Source organism: Aegilops tauschii, chromosome 7 (assembly GCF_002575655.3).
Source record: "Aegilops tauschii subsp. strangulata cultivar AL8/78 chromosome 7, Aet v6.0, whole genome shotgun sequence".
Taxonomy (NCBI): domain Eukaryota; kingdom Viridiplantae; phylum Streptophyta; class Magnoliopsida; order Poales; family Poaceae; genus Aegilops; species Aegilops tauschii.
The window spans coordinates 283006396-283019992 of NC_053041.3; positions in this window are offsets into that span (position 1 = coordinate 283006396).

Below are 13597 nucleotides of genomic sequence, written 5' to 3' on the forward strand. Positions count from 1 at the left end.
AGATATAAGTGAAGCACATAGAGTATTCTAATAATTTCCGAATCATGTGTCTCTCTCTCAAAAGGTGTGTACAGCAAGGATAATTGTGTTAAACTAAAAAGCAAAGACTCAAATCATACAAGACGCTCCAAGTAAAACACATATCATGTGGTGAATAAAAATATAGCTCCAAGTAAAGTTGCCGATGGAAGTAGACGAAAGAGGGGATGCCTTCCGGGGCATCCCCAAGCTTTGGCTTTTTGGTGTCCTTAGATTATCTTGGGGGTGCCATGGGCATCCCCAAGCTTAGGCTCTGGCCACTCCTTGTTCCATAATCCATCAAATCTTTCACCCAAAACTTGAAAACTTCACAACACAAAACTTAGCAGAAAATCTCGTGAGCTCCGTTAGCGAAAGAAAACAAAAGAACACTTCAAGGTACTGTAATGAACTCATTTTTTATTTATATTGGTGTTAAACCTACTGTATTCCAACTTCTCTATGGTTTATAAACTCTTTTACTAGCCATAGATTCATCAAAATAAGCAAACAACACACGAAAGACAGAATCTGTCAAAAACAGAACAGTCTGTAGTAATCTGTAACTAACGCAAACTTCTGGAACTCCAAAAAATCAGACAAAATAAGACGACCTAGACAATTTGTTTATTGATCAGCAGAAATTGGAATCAATATTTTATCACGTTCTGGTGATTTTTAGCAATTATTTTCGTGAACAGAAAGTTTCTGGAATTTTCTGCAAGATCAAATAACTATCATCCAAGAAGATCCTATAGGTTTAACTTGGCACAAACACTAATTAAAACATAAAAACACATATTAACCAGAGGCTAGATCAAAAATTTATTCCTAAACAGAAGAAAAAAGCAAAAAAAACTAAAAATAAAATTGGGTTGCCTCCCAACAAGCGCTATCGTTTAATGCCCCAAGCTAGGCATAAAAGCAAGGATAGATCTAGGTATTGCCATCTTTGGTGGGCAATTCTTCAATAAGAAATCTATCATCCTTTAGAGTTTCTTTCTTTTTATTAATTATCAAACTTTTAGGCACAAGATCAAAAAATTCATTTGTAGCAAATGGTTCCTTAATGATAGCAAAAAGATTGGGATGAATACTTATAGATTTGAGATCCGCAGTTTCCTTACTAGAGGATTCACCCTTACTTTTAGGAACATACATAAGCTTGGCAATTTTAGTTGGAGGACTTGGAGTATTCTTTATGGAAGAAAAAGTGGTTCCCAAGTTGGTAATGATACCCTCAAGGTTATCGATTCTAGTGCAATCTCGATTTATTCTTTCATTAACTACGGGTTCCTTCTCCTTAATATTTTTCAAAGTGACACCTACTTTAGATCCATATTGGGTAATTTGGTTGTGGATCTTTTTATCCAGATTTTCAATTAACTCTAAGGTAGCAACTTTATTTTCAATAATTTCAAGTCTTTGCATTACATGCTCCAAAGTTAACAAAGTTCCATTAACCAAAAGAGGTGGTGAGCCAAACAAATCTATCATAGCATTATAAGAGTCAAAAGTATGGCTACCCAAGAAGTTCCCTCTGGTATTGGTGTCAAGAATATATCTATACCAAGGATTAGCGCCTACATAAAAATTGTGGAGAAGAACAGAAGTAGATTGCTTCCTGGTAGATCTATTTTGAGCATTGCAAATTCTATACCAAGCGTCTTTTAAATTTTCTCCCTCCCTTTGTTTAAAATTGAGAACTTCATTTTCGGGAGACAACGGAGAAGATAAAGGACTAGCCATGACGACAAGGCAAGCAAAAGAAAAAGAGGCGAACGAAAAAGAGAGGGCGAATAAAACGGCAAGAGTGAAGTGGGGGAGAGGAAAACGAGAGGCAAATAATGTAATGCGGGAGATAAGGGTTTGTGATGGGTACTTGGTGTGTTGACTTTTGCGTAGACCTCCCAGGCAACGGCGCCAGAAATCCTTTTTGCTACCTCTTGAGCACTGCATTGGTTTCCCCTTGAAGAGGAAAGGATGATGCAGCAAAGTAGCGTAAGTATTTCCATCAGTTTTTGAGAACCAAGGTATCAATACAGTAGGAGGCTACGCGCGAGTCCCTCGCACCTACACAAACAAATAAATCCTCGCAACCAACGCGATAAGGGGTTGTCAATCCCTACACGGTCACTTACGACAGTGAGATCTGATAGATATGATAGGATAATATTTTTGGTATTTTTATGATAAAGATGCAAAGTAAAATAAAAGCAACGGAAATAACTAAGTGTTGAAAGATTAATATGATGGAAAATAGACCCGGGGGCCATAGGTTTCACTAGTGGCTTCTCTCAAGAGCATAAGTATTTTACGGTGGGTGAACAAATTATTGTTGAGCAATTGACAGAATTGAGCATAGTTATGAGAATATCTAGGTATGATCATGTATATAGGCATCACGTCCGAGACAAGTAGACCTACTCCTGCCTACATCTACTAATATTACTCCACACATCGACCGCTATCCAGCATCCATCTAGAGTATTAAGTTCATAAGAACAGAGTAACGCTTTAAGCAAGATGACATGATGTAGAGGGATAAATTCATGCAATATGATAAAAAACCCCATCTTGTTATCCTCGATGGCAACAATACAATACGTGCCTTGCTGCCCCTACTGTCACTGGGAAAGGACACCGCAAGATTGAACCCAAAGCTAAGCACTTCTCCCATTGCAAGAAATATCAATCTAGTAGGCCAAACCAAACTGATAATTCAAAGAGACTTGCAAAGATAACCAATCGTACATAAAAGAATTCAGAAGATTCAAATATTGTTCATACATAAACTTGATCATAACCCCACAATTCATCGGTGTCAACAAACACACCGCAAAAGAAGATTACATCGAATGGATCTCCACAAGAGAGGGGGAGAACATTGTATTGAGATCCAAAAAGAGAGAGGAAGCCATCTAGCTAATAACTATGGACCCGAAGGTCTGAGGTAAACTACTCACACTTCATCGGAGAGGCTATGGTGTTGATGTAGAAGCCCTCCTTGATCGATGCCCCCTCCGGCGGAGCTCCGGAACAGGCCCCAAGATGGGATCTCGTGGGTACAGAAGGTTGCGGCGGTGGAATTAGGTTTTTTGGCTCCGTATCTGATCGTTTGGGGGTACGTAGGTATATATAGGAGGAAGGAGTATGTCGGTGGAGCAACGTGGGGCCCATGAGGGACGGCGCGTGTGGGGGGGTAGGCGCGCCCCCCTACCTCGTGGCTTCCTGGTAGCTTTCTTGACATAGGGTCCAAGTCCTCTGGATCATGTTCGTTCCGAAAATCACGTTCCCGAAGGTTTCATTCCGTTTGGACTCCATTTGATATTCTTTTTCTGTGAAACTCTGAAATAGGCAAAAAACAGCAATTCTGGGCTGGGCCTCCGGCTAATTGGTTAGTCCCAAAAATAATATGAAAGTGAATAATAAAGCCCAATAATGTCCAAAACAGAAGATAATATAGCATGGAGCAATCAAAGATTATAGATACGTTGGAGAAGTATCACGCACCGCCACTCCGTCGCTGACCCCGGTGGCCGCTTCGTCGGCTCATGCTCGTCGCGGGCCGGCGAACGCGCAGGCTGCATTGCTCGTGGCTGGACCGCATCGCTGAGCTCTACGAGGACTGGCTGGACCGCATCGCTGAGCTCGTCAGCGCCGCCGGGGAGGCCCCTGCACCATCTCGTTCGCCGCCCCCCCACCGCCTCTCGCGGGCGGCGTGGCCCACGGCGCGCCTCCTCCACCTCTCAGACAAGACGTCACCCTCGAGCCAAGGCGTGAGGCTCCACGGCGCGACCCGCCGCACAGGGCGCCGATGCATGACGAGGAAAGCTGCCAGGTGGTGCGGTGGCCGCAAGGAGAGGCGCGTGCGCTCCTAGCACCGCCACGTCAAGACCGCTCGCCGCCTTCGGTGGTGGCGCACGAGCGCCAAGATCAGGCTCCACCTCTACGGCGGGCTCCCGTGACCACAGTGGGATGCCGCGCATTCACTCCGGAGCTGCGCAGTGTCGTCTGGCCAGGGAAGTTCAAGCCTGACCTGCCTCCGCGCTACGTTGGCACCCCCGACCCTACCGAGTTCCTACAGCTCTACGAGCTGAGCATCGAGGCGGCCAACGGCGACGAGAAGGCTATGGCGAGCTGGTTTCCCATGGCCGTCAAAAACAGCGTGCGCTCGTGGCTCCTGAACCTCCCTGCGGGATCGATCTCCTCCTGGGACGAGATGCGAGAGCGTTTCGTTGCCAACTTCCAGGGCACTCGCGACCGCCCACCAGCTGCGGGTGACCTGCGGCGCATCAAGCAGCAGCCGGGAGAGACCTTGCAGAAGTACATCCAGCGCTTCAACAATGTTCGCCTCAAGATCCCCAAGGTGTCGGATGAGGCCATCACCTCGGCGTTCACTGATGTCGTCCGGGACATCAAGATGAAGGAGGAGCTCGCCATACATGAGGACCTGTGCACAGCTCTGGAGATGTTCAGCATGGCAGCCAAGTGTGCGAGAGCTGAGGAACGTCGCCTCTCCCTCCTGGAACTTCTGGAGGCTGACCTAGAAGACAAGAAGGCCAAGGCCAAGGACGTGAAGCACAAGGGACCGGCCGTGCTCGCGGCCGAACCAGAGATGAAGCGCGGCTGCGACCACCGGAGTCATCCAAGGGCAGCTGCCCGTTCTGCGTCTTCCACAACACCAACGACTGCCACGAGCTCAGGGCCATCCACGACGGGCGCCTCAGTCGTTGCCCCGAGCGCAACGATCGAGGCTACGACTGTGGAGGTGGCCGAGGCAGAGGACGCTGGGACGGTCGCGACCCCCACCAGGACAGGCGCGATCAGTCTCGTGAGGACCGTTGGCAGGGCCAGCCTTGTGAGGGCGCCTGGAGAGATCAGCCTCGCGAGGACCGTCCTTAGGGCAATGCTAGCCTTCCTCCACTGCCGCCACCACCAAGAAGGGATGATGACCACCACCAGGACGAGGGGGCTAGGAGCTTCCAAGAGCCTCATGCCATCGCTTGCATCCTAGGCTCAGGCCCCAGCCTCCCATCGCATCTTCAAGCAGTTCACACGTGAGGTGAACGCAACCCTCCCCAAGCTCGAGGCAACACATCCGCTCAGGAGGTCCAAGTACACCATCACCTTCAACTCTTCCGCCCAGCTCAAGTGTGCGGCAACTGCTGGTGCCCTCCCGATGCTCAGCTCGCCTACCATCAGTAACGTGCTCGTCACCAAGACAATCATCGATGGTGGCGCGGGGCTCAATGTTCTCTCCGTCGAGACGTTCGACCGACGCCAGGTGCCCTACAACCAGCTGCAGCCCACCAAGCCTTTCTCAGGAGTGACCGACGGCTCCACCACCCCGATAGGGCAAATCTGCCTCCCTGTCACCTTCGGCAAGCGCGACAAGTACCACACTGAGCTCATCGACTTAGACGTCGCCCACATTCGCCTCCCGTACAACGCCATCCTCGGGTACCCGGCCCTGGCCAAGTTAATGGCTGTGAGCCACCATGGCTACAATGTCCTCAAGATGCCAGGAGGCTGCGGCATCATCACGGTCGCCTGCGAGGAGAAGGACGCAGTGTGCTCTCTCGAGTGCGCCTACCAGGCTACGGCGGTCGAGGACCCAGATGACGAGGGTGATGTCTACCCTCCTAAGGCTATCCCCAAGAAGAAGAAGCAGATGCTCCGCCAAGGACCTTAGGAGGGTGGAGTGTCCGGCGGCGCTACCTCAAGCCCTGCGCCCACTGACGGGGCGCCTTCCCCTCTCGCATAGGAAGGCATGCCCGACGCCCCTCTCAGGCTGGGCTTGGGGGCTCTCCTCTGGAGGGTCTCTGACCTGGCCAGCTTCACGAGGGAGGCGCTCAGGCACCACGTGGAGGCGTGCTTCAGCGCGCGCTTCCATGAGGAAAGTGTAGGGCATGGAGCACCAGGCGCTCAGGAGTTCATCACCAAGGCAATCGAGGAGCTTCAGGATGCAAGAGCTATGCGAGGCGACTGTCGACCACCACCCGGCGCAGCTCCCTGCCCCGGTGAGGACAGCGAGCTGCACGCATGCGTCAACATCCCTCGGCTCAACAGGGCCGCGTCTCAGGAGCTCTTCTGGCCATCCCGCTTTGGCCGGTATGAGGGCCCACCTCACTGCTATGTTCGCATGCCTTTTGGTTTGCTGAACACGGCTGCAGTGCACCAGCGCCGCATGCGGGGCGTGCTGGTGGCTCAGGAGGCTAGGCATCAGGCGATCTTATCGGGGGTGGTGACGGATCCTCGCGAGCCCCCCGGGCCTCCAGAGCCTCGTGAGGTTCAGGGCCTGAGCGACTCGTGAGGAGCGACTTCTGCAGCGCGCGTCTTCGGCTACTCCAACACCTCTTCAGCAACAGTGCCAGGTGACACTTTTTTGGTTTGTTCAGTTGGAGGCGCCCCTCGGGCTACATTATCCCCAAGCCGCGTGGGTCCATCCCTGCGGCATGTATCCCCAAGCCGCGTGGGTCCATCCCTATTCATGAGTTGCTTTATGATCATCACCCGCCTGTCTGGTGCTTTATCGCCCCTCACGGCCTCCCCGCGCTGCTGACCCGCCTCTTGCTCACCCCGCAACGGGGGCTACACGTGCTGGCACGGCGCTTGTGCTCCGGTCCGTCCCTGCAACGCTGACAAATCTGAGAGATCGAGCTCTGGCTCGCGGCCTGCCCCGCGCACGTCACCTCACTAGATCCTCAGTGCCTTCATCTTCTTGTGGAAGGATCGGCGGCAGGACAGCAAGCGCGGTTATGTGTTATGTTCTCCTCCTTGGACTAACTCCCAGGAACCTCCGGGGCTTAACTATAGGCAGGCCCGCTGGCCATCCCTTTTTCACGCAATTTGCTTGAACGTTAAAGGGGGCTCCTGACCATCGCCCCTCAGGGGCTCCCACTGGCCCTCGAGCCCTCACCCCCTGGCCTTGACCACGGCATCGCGACCTGGCATACCAGCGGCGGCCGAGCCTCGCTCGAGGGCCAGGACCCAAGGACGTAGAGCATCTAGATGAGCAAGAAAAAGGGGGGACCAGCGTGAGCCCAACCTAGGAGCGTCACCACTAAGACACGATCAGGCACCGCGCAAGGGAATCACCGCAGGCTCACCAAGATAAGTCACCCGTACATATCAGTGTGACCCTCACGATCCAGTATTTCGACTCTCGCAATCTTGCTCGGGCAATGCCGCTTCTCATTTTGGCCTTCAGGGAGTTGCTTGCACGCCAAAGGGGACCTCTTCAGCATCGCGCCTCAGGAGCTCTTACCGGACCTTGGGCCGTTCACCTCCTAGCCTTGACCACGGCATCGCGACCTGGCATACCAGCGACGGCTCAAGCCTGCCTGGGGACTGGGTCTTGTCGGCGTAGAGCACTAAGCTACCGCGAGAACAAAAAGGGGGGACCGTGCCGGGGCGAGATACGCGTCTGCGACATCATACTAGGGAGGATAACATTGGAGCAAAAGCACTACAATTTTTTACATACCCCCATGGGGCTCGTCACAATTCTGCATAGGGAAACAAAATAAGAAGACCTCGAAGGACCCTGACCACTGGGTATCACCGACGACGCCGAGCGGACGCCGCTGCTGCGCTCCGGGCGCGGCGGGAGCTCGGCAGCACATAGCTGTCATCCCTGGACTCCGGAGAACCGATAGGCTCGGGAGATTCGCTGGATTCCAAGGAGTCACCGCTGCTGCTGGAGGAGCTACCGCAAGGCCAAGGGCGAGTTGAGCGCCCGTGGCCGCGCCATGTGGACTGCCTCTCCCGGAGCAGCACTCCAGGCGCCGGCCGTCCTCGTCGAAGACCTTGAAGAATAGCGTGGAGGCGCCATCGTACTCGAAGTGGATGGTGAGGGCCCCCTCTGGACAGCAGGCACGAGCGACCTCGCCCCAGCCTCGAGTCATGAAGATGTCGCCTGAGGGGCGACCTCGACCTCCGCCCCCATGGCTAGGCTGTAGCACCCGGCGTGTTGCGGCCACAGCTCGAGTGGGCCACTCGGCGGCATCTTCTCGGCAAAGAACCTCGGGAGCCGGATCCACGTGCGCGGCGGCATTGCCGCCCACACCACAAACTCGCGTGAGGTGCCCTCGGCGTGGGTTCGTGGGCCGGTCGGCCACGCGGCCTCGGCCTGCCCACCACGACCCCGGACCACGCAGCGCGGGGCACAGCCGCCCTGCCTAGAGCTCTACGCACGGGCATACAGAGGGATCGGGAAGCCAGGCGAAGGCCGCTCGTACCAAGGCCGCGCTACCTCCTGCCCCTCGCCGGCGTGGCGAGGGCGGCCAAGCCTATTCTTCGGTGGAAGTGGCCCAGGCTCCTCCCGAGGGGTTTTTCCCTTCTCCGCCACGGAGAACCTCCTAATCGGCGCCATGGATGCCACGACAAGACGACGAGATAAAGAAGAAGAAGAAGAAGGAGCGGGCAGCAAGAAGATGGAGATGAGCGAGGGGGGCTCCGCCCCTCGCCTCACTTATAGCCGGAGGGAGGCCAACCGCTGGCCTCCACGATCCCACGCAATGATGATCTTTATCTGCATGCAATAGCCTCTTGTCAAGTCGAACGGTTGCCGAGGCGGCGTGGGGAAGCGGAGACGCCCACGTCCCATCAATCGCCATGTGTCGACCAAGGCCGCAGGCGGTTGGGGCCCGCGGCGCTTCGCCCTTGCCCCTTGGCTTCGCCTTGAAGCCAAGTCCGAGCGTGCCTTGGGCCCAGGGGCTACTGTCGTCGTTCTGGGAACGTGAAAGGATCGAGAAGAGGTGTCTAGAGGGGGGTGAATAGACTCTTAGCAAGAAAAGTTGCAGTTTTTAAATTCTTTAAGTTGAAGTGGAGTTTTAGCTCAAGTTCAAACATTCACAATACATATCAAGCAAGCATGATAAGAGTATATGAGCAGCGGAAAGTAAATCATGCAAGTTGAAAGAATGTAAATGGATGGGATTGAAGTGTGCAAACGCAATTGGAGACTCGGAGATTTTTTATCCGTGGTTCCGATAGGTGGTGCTATCGTACATCCACGTTGATGGAGACTTCAACCCACGAAGGGTAACGGTTGCGCGAGTCCACGGAGGGCTCCACCCATGAAGGGTCCACGAAGAAGCAACCTTGTCTATCCCACCATGGCCATCGCCCACGAAAGACTTGCCTCACTAGGGTAGATCTTCACGAAGTAGGCGATCTCCTTGCCCGTACAAACTCCTTGGTTCAACTCCACAATCTTGACGGAGGCTCCCAAGTGACACCTAGCCAATCTAGGAGACACCACTCTCCAAAAGGTAATAGATGGTGTGTTGATGATGAACTCCTTGCTCTTGTGCTTCAAATGATAGTCTTCCCAACACTCAACTCTCTCTCATAGGATTGGATTTGGTAGAAAGATGATTTGAGTGGAAAGCAACTTGGGAAGGCTAGAGATCAAGATTTATGTGGTTGGAATGGAATATCTTGACCTCAACACAAGTGTAGGTGGTTCTCTCTCAGAAAATGTATGTTGGAAGTGTAGGCGTGTTCTGATGGCTCTCTCCATGAATGAAGAGTGGGTGGAGGGGTATATATAGCCTCCACAAAATCTAACCGTTACACACAAATCACCAAACTCGGTGGGACCGAATTATAAAACTCGGTCGGACCGATTTGGTTCATAATGTGACCGTTAGGCATTTCGGTGGGACTGATGTGCTAGGGTTAGGGTAAAGCCTTATCTCGGTTGGACCGATTACACAAACTCGGTGGGACCGATTTGGGTAATAAGCAAAACAAAGAGTTGGCCAAGCAAGCTTGGTGGGACCAATTTCATATTTCGGTGAGACCAAAATTAATGCAATAGGCAACAGAGAGCTTGCAAGCCCGTCTCGGTGAGACCGAGATCCCATCGGTGACACCGAATTGATTAGGTTTCTGGCAGTGGCTATGTCAAGAGAACTCGGTGGCGCCGGATAGAAAGTTTTGGTGGGGCCGAGTTTGACTTTTGGTTTGGGAAAAATGTGGATGTGAGAAAGTGGTTGAGGGCTTTGGAGCATATCACTAAGCACTTTGAGCAAGCAAGCCATTAAGCAACACCTCATCCCCCCTTAATAGTATTGGCTTTTCCTATGGACTCAATGTGATCTTGGATCACTAAAATAGAAAATGTAGAGTCCTGAGCTTTGAGCTTGAGCCAATCCTTTCACTACAAAAAAAAGACACATCCGTGACATTTTGGGCCGAACAAAAAAAAATCTGTCATACTTATGACACTTCTATGACGATAATTGTGACAAAACACGGTATCATCGTAGATGTGGTGGGGTCCTACTTCTATGACAAAAAATCATGACAGAAAATGGGCTTTTCATCCTGGGCGGGCCGAAGACGCAGCTACATGACATTCTTTGGGCCGTCCATGACGGAAAAACCCGTGGTAGAAGCGAGGGCGAGGAAAATATCGGGGTGTTCCCGGTTAGGGTGGGTGGTCGGGGCCGAGCGATGCGCGTTTCTCTCGTACACGCACGCGCGTGGGTGCGTGGAGTTGGGCTCTAACTGAACCCGAGCGAGGCGTTGGGCTCTAACTGAACCCGAGCGATTGCCCTGCAGGTTACGCGTTACTGAACCCGAGCGATCGATCGATGGCTGTTAACTGAACCCGATCGAGCGATTCCTTCGCTCTGCTGCTAACTGAAGCCGATCGATGCTGCCTCTGGATGAACAGTGAGCGTTGCTGGGGGGTTTGGATGAACAGTTCCTGGTGGGGGTGGATGAACAGGACCCCATGGCGTTGCCTCTGGATGAACAGTGAGCGTTGTTGGGGGGTTTGGATGAACAGTTCCCGGTGGGGGTGGATGAATAGGACCTCGATCGTTCGAGCCGGTTGGGGCTGGATGAACAGGACCCCGTGGAGGGCAGGATGAATAGGACCACCCCGTGGAGGGCACGATGAATAGTAGACGGTGGAGGGCTGGATGAACAGTAGCCCGTGGAGGGGTGGTTGAACAGGAGCCCATGGAGAGGGCTGGTTGAACTGTAGCCGTTGGAGTAGCGCGCGGTGGAGGCTGGATGAACAGGAGCCCGTGGATGAATAGTCGCAGGTGGAGGCTGGAGGAGGTCGACGGTGGACGAACAGTAGCCCGTGGAGGGTGGAGGGGGTCGACGGTGGAGATGAACAGTATCCCATGGAGTCCCGTTTTGCGGTACGCCACACCCCTCCCGATGAACAGGACCCCCGTTTCGACAGTAGTGCTCCAACACAAGTTCGTTTCCTCCGTTTTGCGGTACGCCACACCCCTCCCGATCAACAGGACCCCCATTTCGACCATAGGAGGTCCGTTTCCTCCGTTTTGTGGTACGCCAGACCCCTCCCGATGAACAGGATCCCATTTCGAACGTGGTCGGTCGAACACAAGGTCGTTTCCTTCGTTCTGCGGTACGCCAGGCCTCGTTTCCATTGGCTGTTCCGTCCAAGCCCTCCCGATGAACACGACGACGCATTTCGTTCTGACCCAGCCAGTTGGCTCCCCATGAACACGACGACGACGCTGTTTCTCTGTTCCAACCCAGCCATGTACACGAGCCCTCGCCATACGTATGCGCGAGTAGGCGTTCGAGACCCTGCCCGTATGTACGTACATGGCCGTATTTTCTTTCTTGCACACTGGCCGCTGTACGTACGTGTACATGCTACGTGCGCGCCTCTACTACGACACGTGCGCGCCTCTACATCGACCAGTATGTACGTACACGTTCACGACCAGAATGACAACGCTACGTACGCTTCGACCAGGTGGGTCCCGACTGTCAGGCACTTCCTTGCCTGCGAAGATGTAGCTGGTGGGTCCCAACAGTCAGGGGGCGAATCTTTTTTTTGCCCGGACGCACTTCCTTGCGTGCGAAGATGTAGCTGGTGGGTCCCAGCAGTCAGGGGGAAACGTTTTTTCATGAAATACGGTGGCCCGTCCGGTGGGTCCCTGCTGTCAGGTGGAGGAATAATTATTTTGCACGTAATAAGGAGGCACTTCCTTGCTGCGGCCGTGGACCCAGCTGTCAGCCTCTCCACGTACAGTCCACGTCCGATGGAAGCCGTTCCTTGACCACGTTGACCACGTCGCGCTGAGAGCACCAGGGTGGTGGACGACGGCGAGGCCTAGGAAGGGGACGACGTGGAGCTGGGGAAGACGCGGCAGTGGAAGCCTGCGCGGAGAGGAGTACGAGGGTTCACTGGTTCGGCTGCGGTGTGAGGCTGCCATCGCCGCATGGCCTGGTCAGCGGTGGGAATAGTAGGGGGCGGTGAGGCCTCCGCGGCAGCACAGCCGGCCACAGGAGGCAGGAGCATGCGGCACGACCGCCGCTGCTTTGGGCGGCTGGAGCAAGAAGACCAGAGGTTGAAGAAGCACTAAGGCCATTGGATGGACATCGTATGGTCACTGGAGCTAGAATCGTTCATATTGACTAAGTTAACAAAGCCCTCCGTCCCCGTCAACTTAGTAGGCCCACAAGTCAGCCTCCCACTGTGGTGGGTCCCAGCTGGCAGGGGGTATTCATTTTTTGTGCGCAATAAGGAGGCACTTCCTTGCGTGTGAAGATATAGTTGGTGGGTCCGACCTGTCAGCGGAGGGAACGTTTTTTTCGTGAAATACAGAGGCCCTTCCGGCGGGTCCCAGATGTCAGGTGGAGGAATCATTATTTTGTGCGTAATAAGGAGGCATTTCCTTGTGTGCGGCCGTGGACCCAGCTGTCAGCCTCTCCACGTACAGTCCACTTCCGATGGATGTCGTTCGTTGACCACGTTGACCATGCTGCGCCGAGAGCACCAGGGCGGTGGACGACGGCGAGGCCTACGAAGGGAACGACACGGAGCCGGGGAAGACACGGCAGTGGCTGCCCATGCGGTGGAGAGTACAAGGGTTGACTGGTTCGGCTGCCGTCGCTGGAAAATAACAGGAGGTGTGGGTGAGTAGAGGGATAGACAGGCCAGGGATGCGAGTATATGATGGGGTCGTGAGGCCTGCCCGGCAGCAGAGCCAGCCACGGGAGGCGGGAGCAGGCGGTTCCGACGGCGCTGGTTTGGGCGGGTGGAGCAGGAAGATCAGAGACTGAAGAAGCACGATTGCCGTTAGATTGACATCTAACGGTCTGACGCTGGTAGAGTCGATTGTTGACTAAGTTTCTTTTTTGATAAACCTTGTGTACGCATGATCTTAGTAGGCCTACAAGTCATCCTCCAAATCTGTGGCAAACAACATAGAGCCCATTTGCTATTTTTTAATAATTTGCAGCCCATTTGCTCATTCTTATGTAATTTATTGCAGCCCATTTTCTGCCCAGGACCACGGTCAAAAAGTTCAACCTTATTTTGCATATTTTGGTGGAGTCCGAACTTTTGTAATCCTGAAATGATAAACATTTTTTAAGAACTTATTAGTTTGCCAAAAAAATCATTTTGTTTTTGTAAGCAAATAAGACGTGGGACAATTGAGTTGGTTTAAGGGAAAACCAGTGGTAAAAAAATCAGCGCTGGGAGGGAAAACAACAACAAAAATAAGGATGTAAATATGACAAGTGAATTTTATGTATTTTCAATATAATGATACGTGTATATGAACTA